Here is a 23,734-nt window from a genome sequence, read left to right on the forward strand (position 1 = left end):
ATTACTGCGTACGGGATGAGTACGGCAGAGTGACATAAAAAGAGTAACTCTAATGATGGAGATTGATATGATTCAGTTGATTACTCAAAGATAGCAGATAATGATACCGAATGTCGTATCACAAATCACTGCTAGTGTTGATGCAAATGTGATTGCAGAATTATAGATCGAGCAATCACATGATTATGAATATTTTAAATCTTAGTGTTATTACTAAGAGTGATAATGTCCCACCGAATACAATTACGACTACAAGTATTAGTTATAAACAAAACATGAATAGTAGTCGTAATGAATTAGATCCGGTATGAAGGATATATTTGTTGGTTGTGTTAAGGAAATTATTAATAGTTTACTGATGGTAAAGGGAGGAATAGATTAGCAAGTGGATAGAAAAGATCGAAATGGTTAAGGATATTGGTAAGAGTCTAGAACATTGTGTAGTGAAATATGCTACAGATATGTTGGTAGATTATGTTGTATCGTGATGGAACACGACGATACACAATTATAGTTAGAAAATTTTTACTCAGATGATATGGTTAGAGTTTAAAATTCTTGTGCTAGAGCACTTTTATTCGAGTAATTAAGTTCAGAGATTGGAAACTGAGCTATGGAAGATAGAAATGTTGTGTGCTGATCGCTTAGAACACGCTAATCGTTTGAAGGAATTGTCATGTCTGATAACATGGCTAATTACTTCTGAAACTAAGCGAAGTGAGCGCTATATTGGGGACTAACTCCATCTATAAGGAGTATAGTCAATCTTGTGAAATATACAACCTTTGGAAGGGTTGTGTCACAAACCAGCACTAATATATTTGACTCTATGGGAAGCGGACTGGAAGGACGTTAGGTGAGACGTCGAGTGTTAAAGAAGAGAAATGATAAAGGTGTAGTGCAAGTTAGGCTTTTGAATAAGTAGGTATGTCCTACAACCCAGAATTATACTAAGATTAGTTCTGGTGTGAAACATGAACTGCATGAAGGGTCCTTCTCTAAATGTGGAAAATATGGTTATCGGCAGGAAGAAGAATGTCGAGTGATAGTAGGCCACAGGTGTGGTAAAGATGGACGTAATGCCCCAATTGTAGAACCAATTATAGCCATGTGAACCGGCAACCCCAACCCATTCGTATACAACCACTCCGAACCCAACAACTTCAATAACAATCCATCCAAAGAAACCAAATTATACCAGACGGTTGTACTTGCTATGAATGTGGCAGTACAGAACGTTTCGAGAGAAATTGCCCAAAGTTGAACCAAGGTGTCGTTGGAAGACGAACCTCATGACAAGCATCAACCTTTGATTAAGCAAGGAGCCGTGCTTTTGTGAGTAATTCGAATGAAGCACGTCATGATCCAAAGGTGGTATTAAATATGATGTAGTTTTAAATCAATAGGCTTCAGTGATATTTTTACGGTCGTCGATAGAAGTTAGTTCCTGTTAACCTCCTATCATTTGGAAAGATACCGATTAGTGAAACTATAGAACCCTATACTGTAGAATCGCTAACGGTAAACCCCTAATGGTTAACTAAATTGTTCGGAATTGTCCTATCATTCTGAACGATTAACCTTTCCTTATTGACCTACGACCAGTAAAGTAAAGAAGTTTTGACGTAATAGTTAGCATGGATTGGCTAACTCAACATGAAGCTGAAATTAAATATGAAAAGAAGATGATTAGAAGATCTCCTTCAGACGATGAAGCGATTTGATACAGATAAAAGTGTACAGTATTATGTTACCACTCTAATCTCATCTTGAGATGTTATAATATTTACGACAAGAAGACGTGGTGTATTTAACAAACGCGATTGCCAAAGTATTTAAAAGAAAACATATAAAAGATATCCCGATGGTACGCGAATTTCCACAAGTTTTCCCAGAAGAACTTCCTGGATTACCGCTAACCCGACAGGTCGAATTTAGAATCGATTTAATACCTCAAGCTGGCCCTGTTGCTAGGGCACCCTACCGACTTGCACCGTCCGAGATGCAAGAATTATCCAATCAGTTACAAGAATTATTGGATAAGGTTTTATACGACCTAGTTAGTCACCATGGGGTGCACCAGTGTTATTTGGGAAATGAAGGACTGAAGTGTTAGGATATGTATTGGTTAGAGAGAATTGCATAAAGTGACGATCAAGAATAGGTATTCACTTCTTCGAAGTGAATGATCTGTTTAACCAACTGCAAGGGGCGATTTATTTTAGAAAAATTGATCTTAGAAATAGTTATCACCAAATGAAAAATCCAAGAGGAGGACGTTGCAACAACAGCGTTTCGGACTCGTTACGGCCATTATGAATTCTTAGTTATGCCTTTTGGGCTAACAAATGCGCCGGCAGTATTCATGGACCTCATGAACCCAGTCTGTAAATTTTATTTTGACCAACGTGTCATGGCATTCATTGATGATATTTTGATATATTCGCAACGTAAAGAAGAGCACGAACGACGGTTAAGGAAAATTGTGGAAGTGTTAAAGCAAGAGGAGTTGTACGTGAAGTTTTCGAAATGTGATTTTGAATAAAGAAGGCATAATCCCTTGGTCATGTTGTAAAGCAACAAGGATTTCACATAGATCCAAATAAGGTAGAAACCATTAAAATTGTGCCAAGCGCCGATCTTAAGTCTCCCCGATGGAGACGATGGTTTTATCGCGTATTGTGACGCATCGCGAAGCGGGTTAGGATGCGTGTTGATGCAGAATAATAAGGTTATAGCCTATGCTTCCCGACAGTTAAAAGTACACGAGAAAAATTACACTACTCACGACTTAGAACTGGGAGCGGTTATCTTCGCACTTAAAATCCCGACAGTTAAAAGTACATGTTGTAAAGCAACAAGGATTTCACATAGATCCAAATAAGATAGAAACCATTAAAATTGTGCCAAGCGCCGATCTTAAGTCTCCCCGATGGAGACGATGGTTTTGTCGCGTATTGTGACGCATCGCGAAGCGGGTTAGGATGTGTGTTGATGCAGAATAATAAGGTTATAGCCTATGCTTCCCGACAGTTAAAAGTACACGAGAAAAATTACACTACTCACGACTTAGAACTGGGAGCGGTTATCTTCGCACTTAAAATCTGGAGATCTCTACGGTACGAAGTGCACCATCTTCACCGATCATAAAAGTTTGCAGCACATATTCGATCAGAAAGAACTGAATATGAGGCAACGAAGATGGGTCGAGTTGTTAAGCGATTATGACTGTGACATCCGTTATCACCCCGGCAAGGCTAACGTTGTAGCCGATGCCTTGAGTAGGAAAGATCGGGGTAAGCCATTGCGAGTGCGAGCACTGGGGATGATAGTCCAGTCGAACCTTTCGGACCTGATTCGAGTCGCTCAACGTGAGGCGTTGAAAGAGGAACAATTGGAAAAGGAGGGACTTTACGGCAACGAGAAGAATTTCGAACAGCGCGTGGACGAGATTCTCTATTTCAAAAATCGGGTTTGGATCCCGACCCTCCATGACCTTCGTGAATTAATTATGGACGAAGCTCATAGATCGAAATATTCCATACATCCGGGATCGGATTAGACTATTGATGATACGAATATCTGTTGGTGCATGATGTCAGTAGTTCAGTGTCTAGTGTCTGTAATCGCGTTTGTAATATTTTATGTTTTGTATAAGCGAAGTTGCTAACAAGTTCGCTTATATGAGCGAACTTGTTAGACAAGCGAAGTTAGTGACAACTTCGCCTGAACATGCCAGGCGAAGTTGTCGTGATTATATAAGATATAAGGAGAAGCGAAGTTATTTACAACTTCGCCTACCTCCTCAACTTCGCCTAACTCAGCGAAGTTCTCATTAAGTTCGCCTAGCTCAGCGAATTTTTCTTCAAGTTCGCCTACTTTCTAAGTTCGCTTACCCTAAGCGAAGTTATTCTCAACTTCGCCCAGTCACGCGAATTTAAGAAAGATCCAGCGAAGTTATTATTTAAGCGAAGTTATCCTTAACTTCGCCTACAGTACTGTTCGGAGGAAATTTTTTTAACTTCGCCTACTCAGAATTTTTCGGGTTTCTTAGTCTTCAAGAAGGATGTCGCCGATCAACATTTCGGAGCTTGTAAAGATGGAAGTTGAAGCGGGGTCAGCTACAAAGGCCCCAAGGTTGCTGAAGGGAACCGACTTTGTCGCGTGGAAGGATCGGTTCATACAATACGTTAAGTACCAGGATGCGAAAATGTGGGTATGCATCCAAGATGGATATATTCCACCAGTCATGGAGTATGAGGGTCGAGACCAAATCAAGAAATACAGTAAAATGGAAGAGGAGGAGAAAAAGATGTATGAAGCCGAAAGCACGGCTCATGCTGCAATCACAATGGCTCTTCCACAGGAGATCATCCATACGTTCAGAAAGTATACATCAGCTAGAGAGCTTTGGGAAGCTCTTGAGAACAGATTTGAAAGGAATATAGGTATTTGGGCTTCAAAGATAAAGTTGCTCAAAACTCAATTTTCAGTCTTTAAGTACTTGAAGAACGAATCTCTTGATGATATTATCACTCGATATTATCATCTAATGACTGAATTGAGTAACTACTCCATTTCTTACCGAGAAGAAGAGATTGTGGAAAAGCTTCTCGATGCCCTCCCACCAAAATGGGAGATGTATACTGTGCTGATGAGGGAAGACAAGGACTTCCCTACTTATGATCTTGAAACTACTGTCAACAAGCTCAGAACTTTTGAGCTTAATATGGTCAGAAAAGAGACATCTATGGATCAGGTTCAAGATCCAGGCATGTACGGTGCTAAAGTAAACTCCAATTCAAGTTCAAAGACTGATTCTGCCGCCTACTACTCGAAGGGCGAGTCGGGTGCCAATTCTTCACAGGAGGGGCATGTGTCAGTAAACTCAAATGGGGATGTTTGCTTTGTTGCGGGTGGATCAAGTGGTACTCAACAGACAGCAAGCAAGAGTAGTGGATCTTCAAGTTTCTCAAGCAATAATTACTCTAAGATGCCAATGAGCGTCAAATCTGCTGAAGAGCAGTTTGGCCTCTATGCTTCGTTTATTGCTTCATATGAAAACTATATTCAAGGAAAGGTTGTTGATCCAGCGATGCTGGATGAAGACTATGACCAGATCGATGCTGATGATCTGGAGGAAATGGATTTACAATGGCAGATGGCCATGATAGTGAGGAGAGTGAAGAAGTTTATGAGAAAGAAGGGGAGAAAGTTTGTTGGTGGCAGGCCAGGGTTCGACAAGTCTAAGGTGAGGTGCTATAACTGTCAACAAAACGGGCACTTTGCCAAAGAGTGCAGAAACGAGCGAGTTGAACGTGGTCTAGGCCGGTCTGCACAGCACACTGGGAGTAGTAAAGAAGTCAATGCCATGATGTCCAGAGAAGCTGGTGAATACAACTGGAACCTGCATTCGAATGAAACTAGTGAGCAGGCAAATATGGCTAAGGTTGAGAATGAAGAATGTGAGAAGATTACCGGAGAAGAGAAAGCTACTGGTAAGGAAAAAGCTTTCATGGCAGATAACAAGGATCAACTCTCCGAGGTAAGTTCTAAACCTATTTGTACTAAATGTGAGAATTTGTCTGAGCAACTTGCTACCATAACTGATCAGTATGTTCGTTTAGATGCTGAATTTAAAACTCTTAAAGAAGATCATCACTTTATGAAAGCAAGAGAAAACAGTTACAAAGTTAAAATAAAAGCGTGTGAAAAAGATGTTAAAAGCTTAAAAACAAAACTTGCTGAAAAAATTGAAGTAATTGATCTAAGTTATGAGGTTTTAGAAGAAAAGACTAAACTGATTGCTGAACGAGAAAAGCAGATTGCTGACCACCTGGTGAAAGTGGTGGAACTGAACCGAAAACTTGAGCTGTTCAGAAATTCCTCAGCTATTCTTGATCATCTTGTTAGTGGTCAAGATTCCTCTGCGAAGAGGGGAGGAATTGGCTATCACGAGGTTCCACCACCTTATAACCACAATTACACTTTTAACCCTAGTGTTCAGAAATCTGTTGATTTTGAAGTTCCTCAGACAGTTCCAATCAAGGTTACGAGTAAAGAACCAAGTGTTAGTAGTGGCGAAACGAGTTCGCCTGTTTCAAGTGTGAAAATTTCTGTTACGAGTCCAGTCTCATCAGATTCGGATAAGTTGTCCGAATCGGATAAGACAAAAGAGAAGGTAGTGTTACCCACTGGTGGAGAAAAAGATAAAACTTATAAAAAGAGTACTCCACTCAACCCGTACGTCCCACCTTATGTGAGACGAATGGCCGGTAACACAGCCTCGACATCCAAAACAACCTTTGAAAAGAAAATGGAGCATAGGTGTTGTTTTAGGTGTAATAAGTTAGGACATCTTGTTGCAGATTGCCCTCTGACGCCGAAATTCAGAGGTGTGAGGCCTATTAAAACTGAGCATAAGCCTAATGGTAATTTTAATACTGCTAAAAATGAAAACCCTTCAAAGTTCCGAAATGTAACTAATTCAGGTTTTCACAGAAACAAACCTCAGTTTAACAATGCTAATAACCAAACCGCAAGATATAATACTTTCAATACACATAGGTTTGGAAGGCCTCACACTCAATTTCCAAGGAGATTTCCTAATAGGACTGACAGGAATTATCCAGATGCTAACTTTGGAAAGCCGAAGTACGGAATGTATAGATCCAAGACCAATTGGTCTTGGGTCCCTAGATTCTAATCCTTTGCTTTATTGTGCAGGAACAGTTGAACAGGGCTGCCCACAGTCTTTGGATTGTAGATAGCGGCTGTTCCCGGCACATGACGGGTAACAAATACTTGTTGCACGACTTAAAACCTGTTCAAGGAGCGAGAGTTAGCTTTGCCGGTGAAAGTGGAGGCAAAATTATTGGAAGCGGAACGGTGTCCAATGGAAAAATGACTCTTGAGAATGTGAACTTTGTGGAAGAGTTGAAGCACAATCTGCTGAGTGTGTCGCAGATTTGTGATAAGGAGTACACTGTTCATTTCACGAAGAATGAGGCGATCGTGTTGAAGCCTGGTTTTCAGATACCAGACGAGTGGATAGTGATGAAAGCTCCACGTGATACAAATACTTATGTGATAGATATGAGGTCTACTAAAATGGCCACGGAAGAATCATGTTTAATGACGAAAGCAAGCGAATCGGAATCCGAACTGTGGCACAGGAGGATGGGGCACATTCATCTTCGGAAGATGAACCACATTGTCAGGAATGGACTTGTGATGGGCGTTCCCTTGAAAAGTTTTAACTTTGAAGACAAATGTATAGCATGCAAGAAGGGAAAGCAACACAAGAAATCCCATCTCACCAAGAAGGTCAACTCTATTGCCAGTACTCTAGAATTGCTTCACATGGATCTCTTCGGTCCCGTATATGCAAAAAGTCTAGGAGGTACTTCTTACTGCTTGGTGATCACTGATGACTACTCGCGATATTCGTGGTTATATTTTCTGAAATCGAAAGATGAGACGGCTCAAATGGTGAAGAATTTGATTACCAAAGTTGAGAACGTCATGGGTAAAACAGTTAAATTCATCAGGAGTGACAATGGAACGGAGTTCAAGAATTTTGAGATGGAGATCTTCTGTCTTCAGAAAGGAATTGAACACCAATACAGCGCTCCGTATACTCCGCAACAAAATGGAGTGGCTGAAAGGAAGAACCGAACTTTAATTGAAGGAGCCAGAACTATGCTGGCAGATTCGAAGCTTCCTGTGGTGTTCTGGGCTGAAGCTGTTGCTACAGCCTGTTATGTCCTGAACAGAGTCTTAACGGTTAAGAGGCTTAATAAAACGTGTTACGAGCTTATGCATGGGAGAAAGCCCAATTTGAGTGGTCTTGAACCATTCGGGTCCCCTTGTTCGATTTTGAAGACAAATTCTAAATTTGGTGAAGTAGCCGATGAAGGAATCTTAGTCGGTTATGTTGTTGGGACTCCAAACAGACGTGTCTTCAATACTTCGACCTGCAAGGTTGAGGTGGTGTGTAACACCGACATCACAAGTTACCAACCGCCAAAACCAAGCAACGGACCTGCTGAGTTTTTCGACTATGTTAAACTCTTCAAGTCTTTTAACGTACCGTTTTTGGATATTGCTGAAGAAGAAGAAAGAGTTGCTACGAAGATGATCCTTGATGAGGAAGACATTCTATTACAAAGACAGCTGATTGATAAATGTCAACCTTCCTCATCAAACACTATCGGTACCCCTGCTGCCTCGACTGAAGAAGAATTTTTCAATCCTTTTCACTCTCAGCATGAAACAACCATTGACGAGCTCTCTTCTAACTTGGAAGACAATTTGCATGTCGGTTCTGTTCTGACCACGAGAATTCATAAAGATCACCCTTTGGAGAATGTGATTGGTGATGTGTCCTCCGGTGTACAAACAAGACGTAGCTTGGATGAGCACACCTGTGTTTACACAAGCATTAAGGAGACAGGAATAATCAATGAATGCCTGTACACCTGCTTTATAAGCCAGATTGAACTGAAGAATTATCAAATGGCTTTAAAGGACAGCTCGTGGGTCGAAGCCATGCAAGAAGAGTTGGCTCAATTCGAGAAGATGGAAGTTTGGACTTTGGTTGAAAAACCAAAGAATGTGCATGCTATAGGCACAAAATGGGTGTTTAAATGCAAGAGAGATGATAAGGGGATCATTATAAGGAATAAGGCGAGGCTAGTCGTTAAAGGTTTTAATCAACAAGAAGGGATTGATTATAATGAAGTGTTCGCTCCTGTCGCCAGGTTGGAAGCCATAAGATTGTTTTTGGCGTTTGCTGCTTATGAAAAGATGAAGGTATTTCAGCTAGATGTGAAGAGTGCGTTTTTGAATGGGAAAGTTGATGAGGTTGTGTATGTTGAGCAACCTCCGGGTTTTCCTGACCCAGACTTTCCAGATCACGTGTACAAATTGAGCAAGGCGTTATATGGATTACATCAGGCACCTCGTGCCTGGTATTCAACTTTATCAGATTACTTGCTCGAAAATGGTTTTGAAAGAGGGAAAATTGATAGCACGTTGTTCTTCAAAAGAGATGGAAGCGACTTCCTGCTGGTGCAAGTCTACGTGGATGACATTATATTTGCTGCATCAAAAGTCTCCATGTGTCAAGATTTTGAGGCCGTCATGAAGAAAAGGTTTGAAATGAGTGCTATGGGTGAACTAACTTTCTTTCTAGGATTGCAGGTTGATCAGAAGAAGGACGGGATGTTCATTCATCAGACGAAGTATGTCCATGATGTGCTCAAACGATTCAAGATGGAGGACAGCACTCCATTCGACACTCCAATCTGCGTCAATCACAAATTGGGTGCTGAGTCAGACGGTGATGCAGATGTGGACCCAACTCAGTATCGGGCTATAATAGGTTCTTTAATGTACTTAACTGCTTCTAGGCCTGATATAATGTTTGCTGTTTGTCTTTGTGCTCGTTTTCAGGCAAACCCAAAGGAATCTCACATGAAAGGTGTGAAGAGGATACTGCGGTATCTCAAGGGCAAGCCGAAGCTGGGGTTGTGGTACCCGAGAGGAGGAGACTTGGAGCTGGTCGCTTACACGGATTCTGATTATGGAGGGTGCAATCAGAGTCGGAAGTCTACAACTGGAGGATGTCAGTTTCTTGGTGGCAGATTGGTGTCGTGGCAATGCAAGAAGCAGACTTCAGTCGCAATTTCAACCTGTGAAGCAGAATACATGGCAGCATCCAACTGCTGCTCCCAGGTTCTTTGGATTCAACAACAGTTGCGCGACTATGGTCTGAATTTCTTACTTACTCCTATTTGCATTGATAACACAGCTGCTATCTCAGTAACTAACAATCCCGTGAAACACAGTAAAACTAAACATATTGACATACGTCATCATTTTATACGGGATTGTGCTGAGAAGAAACTGATTGTTCTTGAAAAGGTGGATACGCTTGATAATTTCGCTGATTTATATACTAAAGCGTTTGACAAATCCTGATTTCAAAACCTTATTGAACTAAATGGGATGATCAATCCCGAGTAACCATGCTTTTCTTGTATTTAAATAAAAAAAAAACATCACTAATCGCTTAAAATTATGTCGGTTACCTCAGTTTGAAGGACATGTCTTAGGATATGTTTGGTCCTTATAGAATATGAGGATAGCCATTAATCAGATGACTGAAAGTGACCGGGGAGGTTATGATGAGTTTTTATTCTTTCGCTGAAAATTAGTCGATCATAATTAGTTAGAAGGACACATACTAGTATGTGGTCGGTCCAGCTGATCCATTGGATCTTCGGGATAGCTGTTTACCTGAAGACTTTGAATCGATCGGGGCGATAGAATTCAAAATTTTTCTGGGAAATGAAATTACTTTTCAAGTCTACTACTTCGTAAGAAGTTCATTTGCTATGTTTAACAGAAAATTGATCCAACCTTGGAAAATGATAGTTATACTGATTCTGTGTGCTTAACTAGTGAAGTTATTAGGCTTAAAAGGCTTTAGAACAGTCATTGTATGTCATGGTAACTTTTTAATGGTGCGTAAAAGTAGATGTGATACAAACTAAATTTACTTGATTTTACGTGGAAACTACTTAAGAGTTTTGCATGTCTTCATATATATCTTTCCGAATGATAGGCAGAAAAGTGATTACCCAGTCATACACGAGCCCGTAAGTGTTCTGATTCCCGTGAAGATAGCGTCTCAAGATACTGCAGTGATCCAGATTCGGGACTTGCAGTTAATTTCTACTTTGAAGTCTATGTTTATTAATATATATATATATATATATATATATATATATATATATATATATATATATATATATATATATATATATATATATATTTGGAGTTATTGAAACATATTAGAGATGACAAAATCAAGACTTCACAATCATTGAGTAAGAGAGAAGAACGGGAAGCAGATCAAGAATACTTACAAGTTTAATCAGACACTATGGGTCGAAGTCAATTCGGGGTGACTTGGGGAAAGCCAAATACGCTTTGAGAATAGATAGGAGGCATCAAAATCTCTGAGTTGTTGCCCACTTAAATTTTGAGGCTTAATCGAACCTAACTCGTAATCACAGAAACGATGAAAACCACTTTAAGTTATACCTGCTTACAACCTGTCTCTATATGTCATAATACAGCTAAACACGGATCTATGTGACAGTCACGTAATTAGTATGATTCCTGTTCGGATCTTTTCTAAAACGTGGTAGTCCCTAACTAGACTGAAATTTGATCCCTTGTACTTTAATTCTTTAATTTTTTAAAGTTTTTCGTACTTAGGTAGTTTATGATTTTATAACTGGTTACTTGGACTTGATCGTGTTATTTAATCCTTAAAGGAAACCTTTAAAAGTTAAATGCAAAATGTTCAAATTTTAAGGGTTGATTTTGTAAATATAGGCGATGTTGTTGAACAGGCGAACTTGTGAATAACTTCGCCTAAGCGAAGTTATCCGTAACTTCGCCTGTATAACTCCGCCCCTATATAAGGATGTTCAAAGGTCAAACCTTTTCATTATTTTCAAACAGCGAACTTATCAGATATATCCGGCGAACATATACAGCCTCCGGCGAACTTATTGCTTCAATCCGATTCTTAGTTATTTTTCTCAGATTTCCTCACGATTCAAGGTTCGAGATGTCGATTTATCATACACTCCATGTTCATTCATGCTAAACAGTGGTCGTTTCGAACTGTTTCGAAACCTCGGACCATCGGATTTTGAACCCGGATTTTCAAAACCTGTTGTTACGTGTTCATGAACGATTTGATCATCAAGATAGACCCTAAACCATGTTTTTCGGGGTCCTTGATCTTCAAACTTAACCAAAATCCCAGATTTTCCGATGTTTGATTCAAACCTCACTGTCGCCGTTTCAGTTCAGGCGAACTTAGGGTTTCGGCGAAGTTATCCGTAACTTCGCCTGAGGCTCAACTTCGCCTGAGGCGATGTTGTGATGAGGCGAAGTTACCATTAACTTCGCCTGGATCATTTTTACTTAATATTAATTAGACGAACTTAAAGCTGAAGCGAAGTTGTTCCCAACTTCGCCTCATCTTTAACTTCGCCTATACAGAGTTTATCACAACTTCGCTCATGGTAACCAGCGAACTTGTGTTATTCATTAACGTTTATCTAACTTGGTTCGTTTGTTGCAGATATGGCTGCAGTAGCTGGTGCTGGAGGTGCAGGAGGAGACGATGGTGACAATCAGAGGCAATTTTTCCCGGGTCACAATATGTACATCACCCTTGACCCGGAAGCGAGCGGCGTTGAGGATTACCGCGAGATTATTACTTTCGTCATACGCTCGAGGATTTTTCATGCTATCACGATGACTCTGCCGATATCCTTACCAAATATCGAAGACTTTTGGCAGACGGTAGAATACGATTGTCGTGTTGAGCCCCCGGTCATGCGAGCGACTGTGAACAATCAACAGGTTCAGTTCAATTCTGAACAGATTCGGGTGGCGTTACGGTTTGGAGAAGAGACGAGGGACGACCCAACTGAGTTTGTGGCTCCGTTTCGTGATGGAGCGTTTCTCCGAATGGGCTATTCTGGTCCATTAGGCGATACACAGAGACAGAAGGGTTTTCTGCTTGATCAGTGGCGCTTCCTCATGCACGTTATGATAGTTTGCATGTCTGGGAGGAAGGCGGGCACTGACGGTATGGGTGCGACCATGCAGTCCGCAATGACTGCACTGACTTACAATAAACGCTATAGTTTTAGTCAGATGGTCTTTTACGAGATCGATAGACAGAGAAGGGCGATGGCTCGGGAGCGGTTCATTATGTATCCACGTTTCATCCAGATGATATTGAACCATGTGGCTCCGAATCTACCTCAGCGACGACCAATAAGATACGTGGAATCTGTGAGCAAGCGTATCTTCGCTCAATTCCGCACTTCGAGTGCGAGGAGCAAGCCTGAGCGGCGTCCAAGGCATACTCCACTGTTTGGGTTTTTAATCAACCCAGAGTATGTTCCTGCTGGTGGGGACGAGTTCAGAGATCCTCAACCGCGACAGGCAAGAGCAACTCAAGCTGCATCTGCTGTGCCTGTTGTGACGGCTGAGAAGAATATTGATCTTGATGAAGTATTTGGTGGTCAAGATTACTTTGATATAGACCGAGTTGATCCGCTGGAAGAGGTGCAGGTCTCTGCTGCACAGGGTTCGGGTGTGAGTGTTACTAGAGCAGCTACGTCGATGGCTGACTCAGATTTGGATGAGATCATGGATGAGGGGAGACGGTTGATGGTGTCTCGAGAGAGAACGTTTGGGAAGAGAAAGAGAACGGAGGATGATGATGAGTCAGAAGAGGAAGAAGATATACATAAGCTGATAAGACGATCAAGACGGGAAAGGACAGGTGCAGGTATGGGAGCTGGAGAGACTTCAAGGATGGTACGTTTCGCTCCGGCCGCACTGTCTGGTATGTCTATCGTTCATACTTCTGTACAGGTTACAAGTACAAGCGCTGCGGATGTTCCCGTGGTGGCTACATCATCTGCTGGCATTCCATCTACCACTACTATCCAGATGTCGACTCCGGAGATTGTGTCTCTACCACCTCAAACGCTTACTCAGTCGGTGGTTGCTGCACGATTTGTAGAGTCAACGGTCGTCACTACTGCAGGGTTATCAGGTATGGTACCACCTGCGGTTACGCCTGCTTCTGATGTCTCGCCTACGCCTATGTCAGACTCAGAAAGAATAGCTTCACTAGAGCAGATCGTAGCAGAGTAATCGAAGACTATTCAACGCCTAGTAGAAGCAAATCAACTACAGTCATCCCTCCTGGTTGAGCATGGGAAAATTATAGATGCCTTGAAGGAGTTCTTGGCATCTCAGGGGGAGATGAGCTGTAAAGGCGACGAGCTAAGGACGAAAAAAAGAAATGACTGAGACGATGATCCCAATGCATCGAAAGATGCCGGTGGTGAGCTGCCAAGAACTACTCTAGCTCTTGGTACTTCCACAGCTCAGGGGGAGTCTGCCGACGCGGCTAGTGGTTCTGGTGGTAATGATGTGGTGTTGGTTGATGATGAGAATATAGGTGATGACGTGATTGATGCGTTGAAAGAACTAGATGATGATATGTTCAGCGATGATATATTGTTTGATGAGGATGTGCTGCCGAGTGATGTGATTGAGAAGATCGGTGAGCAGATTGAGATTGAGAATGAGATTGAGGAAGGAGAGACAGTAGAGGAAAATGTCGAACATGACATTCCAGAGGTTGAGAAGGCCGATGTAGGTGATCAGACGGCAGTTGAAGATACTGAATGGGAAGAGCAGCCGAGGTGGAAGGAAGGATACGCTCAATGGTTCGTCAAAATGAAGAAACCGGCAGTCCCTACCATGTTCAAAAAGAGTTACAATATTAAGGGCTATGCTGAAGCAAAGAAAGGGATTATATGCTGGATTTATGATGAGCAGTTGCGGCTCTTCGTGATTAAACGATATGATGGAGTTCAGTACCTTAGAAGAATGTTGAGATCGTTAAACACACTGCCTGAGTGTGAGGTTAAAGACTTAGCCAGATTGGGGTTGATCAATCGAAGTGACGATAATATGGCTAGAGTCATAGGGAAAATCGTATGGAAAGAGAGCATAAAGGAAAAGAAGTTTGAGCTGTTGAAACCACAGAAAGGGAAACTTGTTGAAGACAAGGATAGAGGTTTGAGAGCTGATGGAAAGCCTTGGATGGTTATGAAGTATAAACCAATCCGGTGCCTTAAAAAAGTACCGATGAAGCTTATGCCCAATGATGTGCTCAAAGACCTAAAGTGGTGGTTCGTTGATTGTGAGACAGCGGAGGCAGTGATGGAAGATGAGGATGAACAAGAGATTCTTAGAGTTTACGATCCGATGCATCTTGTTAACTTATCGCAAGCTGATCTGAAGATGCTTAACGAGAAAAAGATCTTTTATATTCCTGCTTGGAAGGATGAAGCAAGGAAATATCAAAGGGTTGTGTCGGTGTGCGTTAGAGAAGGAGTGCACGCTTGAAGTTACAGGATTACGAGACAAGAGCTGAAAGATCAAGATATGAAGCTACTGCCAATGGGGAGTCTGTTGGTGCATAAATGTCAGTAGTTCATATGTCTAATGTCTGTAATCGAGTCTGTAATATTGTTTATGTATTTGTTTGTTTAAAGCAAAGTTGTTGACAAGTTGGCTTAGGCGAACTTGTTAACCAAGCGAAGTTGTTGACAAGTTCGCTTAGGCGAACTTGTTAACCAAGCGAAGTTATGGACAACTTCGCCTGAGGCGAAGTTGTCGTGTATTTATATAGATTACGGCTTATCGTTTTTGTTGTTCAAGTTGTTCGTGTAAGTCAGTTATTGTTCGTGAGTCAAGTGACGTGAGGTCGAGAGTCTGTAACTGTGATTATATCACGTGTTGAGTTATTAATATAACGTGTGTTTGTTCGTATCGTATTCGTGTGTTCGTGTGTTTGTGTTCTACGTCCGTAGCGATCTACACAGGGATTCCGCACCTGTGTATATCGGGATATCTCGTGTGATCCGTCCAGGGAACCTACATTATTAGTAATTAATCATTCATTCAGTTTTCGTGTATTCGAGTCAGAGAGAGTCTGTAATCAAGTGATCTTCGTATCACGTGTTTAAGGTTGGTATACAACGTGTTTGATTATCGTGTGTTAATCGTATTGTTTTCTATACTCGTAACGTCTTACGTAGGGATTCCGCACCTGCGTAGTACGTGATATCTCGTGTAGATCCGGCTAGGAACCTACAATTGGTATCAGAGCTTTTGCTCGATTGTGTGGTTCGGGATTATCACGCGGGTATAGAAATCGTTCCGTTCGACTATCCGCGGGACGAGTTTTCTGAGCTTTTGTGTCATACTCATCTCCTACAAGCTTAAACAACCCATAACACCTTCACAAACCTCGAAAAACCCAGAAATCTAATCTGCAGAAACTTCGTGCTCATCAGGCGAAGTTGCCGTCACTGTTACTAGGGTTTCGGCGAAGATATAAGGTTAAGCGAAGTTATCCACAACTTCGCCTACCTCTTCAAATGCGCTTACCTCAAGCGAAGTTACCCACAACTTCGCCTACCTCCCAAGTTCGCTCAACTTAAGCGAAGTTATTCTCAACTTCGCCAATCCGGCGAATTTAAGAAAGTGAGCGACGTTACAAATTCACGCGAAGTTAAGCTTTAAGCGAAGTTATCCACAACTTCGCCTACTGTGCTGTTTGAAAATAAAATTTTTGATTTTCGGATTTCTTTGAGTTTTGAGAAAGATGTCTTCGATAAACATTACCGAATTAGTAAAGATGGAAGTAGAAGCAGGTTCGGCTACAAAAGCACCCAAGATGCTTAAGAAAACTGATTATGTAGCGTGGAAAGATCGTTTTGAACAATATGTCAAGTATCAAGATGCCAAGATGTGGGTATGTATACAAGATGGTTACATTCCACCTACTACTGAGTATGAAGGTCGTGATCAGATCAAGAAGTACAAAGAAATGGAAGATGAAGAGAAGAAGATGTATGAAGCCGAAAGCAAAGCTCATTGCAGCAATTACAATGGCTCTTCCACAAGAGATTTTGCACACCTTCAGAAAGTATAAGACTGCTAGAGAGCTTTGGGAAGCTCTTGAAAACCGTTTTGAGGGCAATGTGGGAATTCGTGCTTCGAAGATTAAACTTCTAAAAACCCAATTCTCGGTCTTCAAGTATCTGAAAAACGAATCACTTGATGATATCATCACCAGATATTATCATCTGATGACTGAACTCAGCAACTATTCAATTGCATACAAAGAAGATGAGATTGTTGAGAAGCTTCTTGATGCTCTCCCATCAAAATGGGAGATGAAATTATTTTTCAAGTCTACTACTTCGTAAGAAGTACCTTTACTGTGTTTAACAGAAAATTGATCCAACCGTGGAAAGTGATAGATATACTGATTCTGTGTGCTTAACTAGTGAAGTTATTAGGCTTAAAAGTCTTTAGAACAGTCATTGTATGTCATGGTAGCTTTTTATGGTGCGTAAAAGTAGAAGTGATACTAACTAAATCTACTCGATTTTTTGTGGAAACTCCTTAAGAGTTGTGTGTCTTCATACATATCTTTCCGTATGATAGGCAGAAAAGCGATTACCCAGTCATACACGAGCCCGTGAGTGTTCTGATTCCCGTGAAGATAGCGTGTCAAGACACTGCAGTGATCCAGATTCGGGACTTGCAGTTATTTTCTACTTGAAGTTGTGTATATACATGTTAGATTGAAAAAAAAAAAAAAAAAATTTTAGAGTTCATAATGATAATGATTATCAATCAAGACACAAGAAGGTGAACGGGAAGCAGAGTCTAAGATCGAAGAGTAATTCCTACTTAATCAGACACTACGGGTCAAGGTCAATTCGGAGTGACTTGGGGAAAGCCAAATACGCTTTGAGAATAGATAGGAGGTATCATAATCTCTGAGTTGTTGCCCACTTAAGTTTTGAGCTTAATTGAACCTAACTCGTATCACAGAAACGATGAAAACCATTTTAAGTATATTACCTGCTTACAACCTGTTTCTTTATGTAATAATACAGCTGAACACGGATCTGTGTGACAGTCACGAAATTAGTATGATTCCTGTTCGGATCTTTTCTAAAACATGGTAGTCCCTGTCGAGACTGAAATTTGATCCCGTTTACTTTAATTTTTCAACTTTTTGTTACTTTTGTAATTGTTTGATTTTATACCTGGTTACTTCGTCTTGATTGTTTCATTTAACGCTTTAAAGGATGTTTTCTAACTTAGTTGCAAATTGTTCAAATTATGGGGTTTGTTTTGAAAAATTTTAATATCAGCGAAGTTCTGCATAACTTCGCCTTATAGGCGAAGTTATCCACAACTTCGCCGATACATCTGTGACCCTATATAAAGGACTTTAAAGGTCAAACTGTTCATTTATTTTAAAACCAAGCGAACTTATACTCACAGAAACCTAGGCGAACTTATCGATTCGATTTCATCAATCAATCTGTGTTATCTTGTCTTCGATTCTAATCCGATTCAAGGTGTGTAGGGTTCCATATTCGTATAATCATTGTCGTTAATGATTATCACAGGTCGATACGACCCGTTTTGTGACCTCGGTTATTTGAAACCTAAAAACCTGATTTCAAACTTGTTTTTACGTGATAGTAAACCACTTGAACGTATAAACCTTCATAAAATCATGTATTTCGGAGTCCTCGATCTCCGAAATCATCATCTACACGTCGTTCAACAACCTTAACTGTTGCCGATTCGAATTCGGCGAAGTTAAAGTTTAGGCGAAGTTATCCGTAACTTCGCCTGAGGTTTAACTTCGCCTGATTTTTTATTTTGAAACAGTTTATGAGGCGATGTTGTGATTACGCGAAGTTATCCGTAACTTCACCTGGACCATTTTACTTAACTATTTTCAGACGAAGTTCAAGTTGAAGCGAAGTTGTTTCTCAACTTCGCCTCACCTTTAACTTCGCCTATACAGAATTGATCACAACTTCGCTCATGGTAACAGGCGAACTTGTCATTCGCTTTAACGTTTATCTAACTTAACCTGTTTGTTGCAGATATGGCTGCTGTTGCTGGAGCAGGTGGTGCAGGCGGTGATGACGGAGGTGATCAGCAAAGACAGTTCTTCCCGGGTCACAACATGTATATCTCCTTAGACCCGGAAGCGAGCGGAGTTGATGATTTCCGCGAAATCATCACATTCCTTTTACGCTCGAGGATATTCCACGCCATTACAACAACTCTGCCGATATCCTTACCCAACATTGAGGATTTCTGGCAGACCGTGGAATACGACTGTAGAGTCGAGCCCCCGGTGATGCGCGCAACCGTCAACAATCAAATTGTTCAGTTCTCTTCTGAACATATACGGGCGGCTCTGCGGTTTGGAAACGAAACAAGGGATGACCCGATGGAGTTTGTAGCTCCTTTCCGCGATGGGGCATTTTTGAGGATGGGTTATTCTGGTCCCTTGGGGGATTCGCAGAGAAGGAAGGGATTTCTGCTTGACCAGTGGCGCTTTCTCATGCATGTTATGATAGTATGCATGTCAGGGAGAAAGGCGGGCACTGATGGCATGGGCGTGACCATGCAGTCAGCGATGACTGCTCTGACATACAACAAGCGATTCAGCTTTAGTCAGATGGTCTTTTACGAGATTGATCGTCAACGAAGAGCGATGGCGCGTGAGCGGTTCATCATGTATCCAAGATTCCTTCAAATGATCTTGAATCATGTTGCTCCAACACTTCCTCAGCGTCGTCCGATCCGATATGTAGAGAGTGTGAACAAACGGATCTTCGCCCAGTGTTGATCCTCCAGTGCGAGGAGCAAACCTGAGCTTCGTCCTCGCCATACTCCACTCTTTGGGTACTTAATCAACCCGGAGTATGTGCCTGCTCGTGGGGATGAGTTTAGGGACCCGGCACCACAACAGGCAGGAGCACCTCAAGCTATACCTGCTGCTCCTGTTGTGTCACCGGAGGAGGAAGTGGACCTTGATGTAGAATTTGGTGGTCAAGGATTCTTTGATATGGATCGAGTGGATCCAGAGGAGAACGTTCAGGTCCCAGTTGAACGTGCCTCGACTGTGCATGTTACTAGGGCAGCTACAACGGTAGCTGGCTCAGATTCTGATGATGAAGTGGCAGAGGCGAGAAGGATTATGGTGACTCGAGAAAGACTACATGGGAAAAGAAAGAGAACAGATGATGATGACGAGTCAGACTTTGAGGAAGAGGTACAACAGTTGATAAGAAGGTCAAGAAGGGAACGGATAGGTGCAGGATCAGGAGCTGGTGAAAGCTCTAGGGTGGTACGTTTCACTCCACCAGCACTATCCGGTATGACAATGGTTCCCTCATCTCTACAGGTTACAAGGCCAAGCGCTATGGGTGTTCCCGTAGTGGCTACCTCATCTACATTTGGCCTACCACCCACTACTTTCCAACTTTCGACTCCCGTGATCGTTTCGTTGCCGCCTCCGACAGTTACTCCATCGGAGATCGTGGCACGCTTTATTGAGTCGACTGTTGTGGCCACTGCAGGGCTATCGGTGACGATACCACCTGCGGTTACGTCTATTTCTACTTCTGAGGTCCCTGTGACATCGGAAATCCCTCCTCAGTACACTCAAGACATTTCACATATGAGGTTCGATTTCGATGCAACCCTCTCAGACTCAGAACGAATAGCAGCACTTGAACGGGTCGTGGCAGAACAATCAAGGGTGAATCTTATCCAGACCCAGGCTATTCAACGCCTAGTTGCAGAGAATCAGATGCAGTCGTCCCTGCTGGTAGAACATGGAAAGATCATAGATGCTCTGAAGGAGTTCTTGGCATCTCAGGGGGAGACGAGCTGTAAAGGCGACGAGTTGAGGACCAAGAGAAGAAATGATAGAGACGATGATCCCAATGCGTCGAAAGATGCAGGTGGTGAGCTACCAAGAACTACTCAAGCTCTTGGAACTTCCACAACTCAGGGGGAGTCGACATCTGCAGCTGGTGGTGATGATGTGGTGGTGGTGGACGTAGAAGAGATGGATGATGACTTGGTTGGTGATGATGATATTCTACCAAGTGATGTGATAGAGAAGATTGGAGAAGATATTGTGATTGATTATGAGATTGAAGAGGGAGAGATAGTAGAAGAGAATGTGGAGCATGACATTCCAGATGTTGAGAAAGCTGATATGAGTAAACAGATTGGAAGCGATGAGTCTGAATGGGAAGAGCAGCCTAGATGGAAGGAAGGCTATGCACAGTGGTTCGTCAAAACGAAGAAACCGGCGGTCCCTACAATGTTTAAGAAGAGTTACAACATTAAAGGCTATGCTGAAGAGAAGAAAGGGATTATTTGCTGGATCTATGATGAGCAGTTGAGGCTCTTCGTGATTAAAAGGTATGACGGTGTTCAGTATTTTAAAAGACTGTTAAGATCGTTGAATACACTGCCGGAATGTGAAGTGAAAGACTTAGCTAGATTGGGGTTAATCAATCGAAGTGACGATAATATGGCTAGAGTTATTGGGAAAATTGTATGGAAAGAAATTATAAAAGAGAAGAAATTTGAGCTGTTGAAGCCACAAAAGGGAAAACTTGTTGAAGACAAGGATAGAGGTTTGAGAGCTGATGGAAAGCCTTGGATGGTCATGAAGTATAAACCGATCCGGTGCCTTAAAGAAGTACCGATGAAGCTTATGCCCAAGGATGTGCTTAACGACCTAAAGTGGTGGTTTGTAGATTGTGAGACAGCTGAGGCGGTGATGGAAGACGAGGATGAACAAGAAGTGCTAAGAGTTTACGATCAGATGCATTTGGTAAACTTATCGCAAGCTGATCTGCAGGTGCTCAATGAGAAGAAAATCTTTTATATTCCTGCTTGGAAAGACGAATCAAGGAAATATCAAAGAGTTGTGTCGGTTTGTGTTAGAGAAGGAGTGCATGCGTGAAGATACAAGGTTGAAGATTACAAGACACGTGTTTGAAGCTAAAGAGATGAAGCTACTGCCAAGGGGGAGTCTGTTGGTGCATGATATCAGTAGTTCAGTGTCTAGTGTCTGTAATCGCGTTTGTAATATTTTATGTTTTGTATAAGCGAAGTTGCTAACAAGTTCGCTTATATGAGCGAACTTGTTAGACAAGCGAAGTTAGTGACAACTTCGCCTGAACATGCCAGGCGAAGTTGTCGTGATTATATAAGCTATATGTTACGGCTTATTAGAAATTAATCATTCATTCAGTTTTCGTGTATTCGAGTCAGAGAGAGTCTGTAATCAAGTGATCTTCGTATCACGTGTTTAAGGTTGGTATACAACGTGTTTGATTATCGTGTGTTAATCGTATTGTTTTCTATACTCGTAACGTCTTACGTAGGGATTCCGCACCTGCGTAGTACGTGATATCTCGTGTAGATCCGGCTGGGAACCTACAATATCTGAAAGGATTTTGTTAATGACCGAGTGTGGAGAAAGATATGGTTACGTATGTTGGTGAAAATTTAAGTTATGCAAGAGATAAGGCTACGTACCGAAAACCCTTGGGAACGCCACAACGACAGAAAATGCGCCAATGATAGTGGGAATAAATTACATTGGATTTCGGGACGCAAATTCCCAAGATATATCAAAGGCATGAGGAAAATTGGGTAATCGTGGATCGATTAACCAATCCTCGCATTTCATTCCAATCTATGATGATTACTACAATGAATTCTCGCCCAAATTCCTGATGGTGAAATGGTATCTCGTCGTGGAGTACCATTTTCAATGATCTCAGATCGAAATAGTCATCCTACTTCCAATATTGGAAGACGGGGAAGGAAGCATCGAGAGCTTGAAGCTTTCTATGCGTAAAGTGATCATCACCAATTTGTTAAATTGAAAATGGGCGTCACTCAAGCCATAGGATTTGAATTGATTCGAGAAACAACCAATAGGATTTATAATAATTAAGATATGTTGAAAGCAGCGCGAGATTGGCAAAGGATTTATGCCAACATTCAAAGGAAACCATTGTCGCTGGAAAGAGGTGACAAGGTATTTTTAAGGCATCACCTTAGAGAGGTGATATGAGGTTTGGCAAAACCGAAAATAGCTTCTTAATATATTGGACCTCATGAGACTATCTACATGATTTGTCATTTAGTTTATCGATTAAAGTACTCCAGGGGCTAAGTACTATACATGATGTTTTGCCATGTATACGGATTAAAAAGTACCTAAGCGATGAGGCAACGAAAGTACTAGTAATGGAGGTACTCATAGAAGTCATATTTGATATCATAAATAATTCCGTAGAGATAGTAGACGGGAAAACTAAACAGTTTGGACACACCAAGCTTTATTGATTAAGATTAAGTGGAATTCACAGCGAGGACCAGATTATACCTGGTAACGCGAGGGTGTATTCTGAAGGAAAAACCCCCACCTTTCCCTCGGAAAGGGGTAGTGAGCGTGAAAAATTTCGAGGACGAAATTTCTTAACGGGGGGAGAATGTAACGATTCCGACGAAACCCGGTATACCCTAATCGGTAGATAATAGTTACGTCATATTTAATGTCGGATACATGAATTACCATAGTAATTATACGAGAATACATGGTTCACTGTATTGATTGTACGTGAATATATAATTCATCGTATTGAATATGCGATCAATCGATCGATAGTTATTGAAACCCGAACGAATCGAGGGTTCAATTATAGACGATATCTATAATATTTAGTGATGTTACGAAGCATTAATGCTTCGGGATAAGTAAAGTACGGCACAGAAAAAAAATTTTCGATTTAATGGAACGTCGGTACGTTAAACGAAACCTTTAATACCAAACCGAGCAAGAGACAATCGATCAAGCCGAAAAAGATGCGCAATTATTAATAACATTGTATTTTAAGTTAATGGAAGTCATGGTTTAAGTTTTGTAAAGTGGTTTTATATAAATTTCATTTTTAAGCCGAAAAACGACCGTTTTAGCCTCGTTTTAAGCCCAATTAAACATTTAACCGAAAAACGAACTGAACCAGATTATCCAAAACATTATCCAGATTACGGAAATCCGAATATGTGGCTAAGATTGAAGAAGTGGGTCCCACCCCACCCCTTTAGTTGTTCCGATCGGTCTAGGGGGTGTTACCCCATGCTCTCATTTCTTTTTTCTTCATCAAACCCTCAACAA

Source organism: Bidens hawaiensis, unplaced genomic scaffold (genome assembly GCF_021521415.1).
Source record: "Bidens hawaiensis isolate Kalapana, Puna unplaced genomic scaffold, B.hawaiensis_p1.1 tig00000190_1, whole genome shotgun sequence".
Lineage (NCBI taxonomy): Eukaryota > Viridiplantae > Streptophyta > Magnoliopsida > Asterales > Asteraceae > Bidens > Bidens hawaiensis.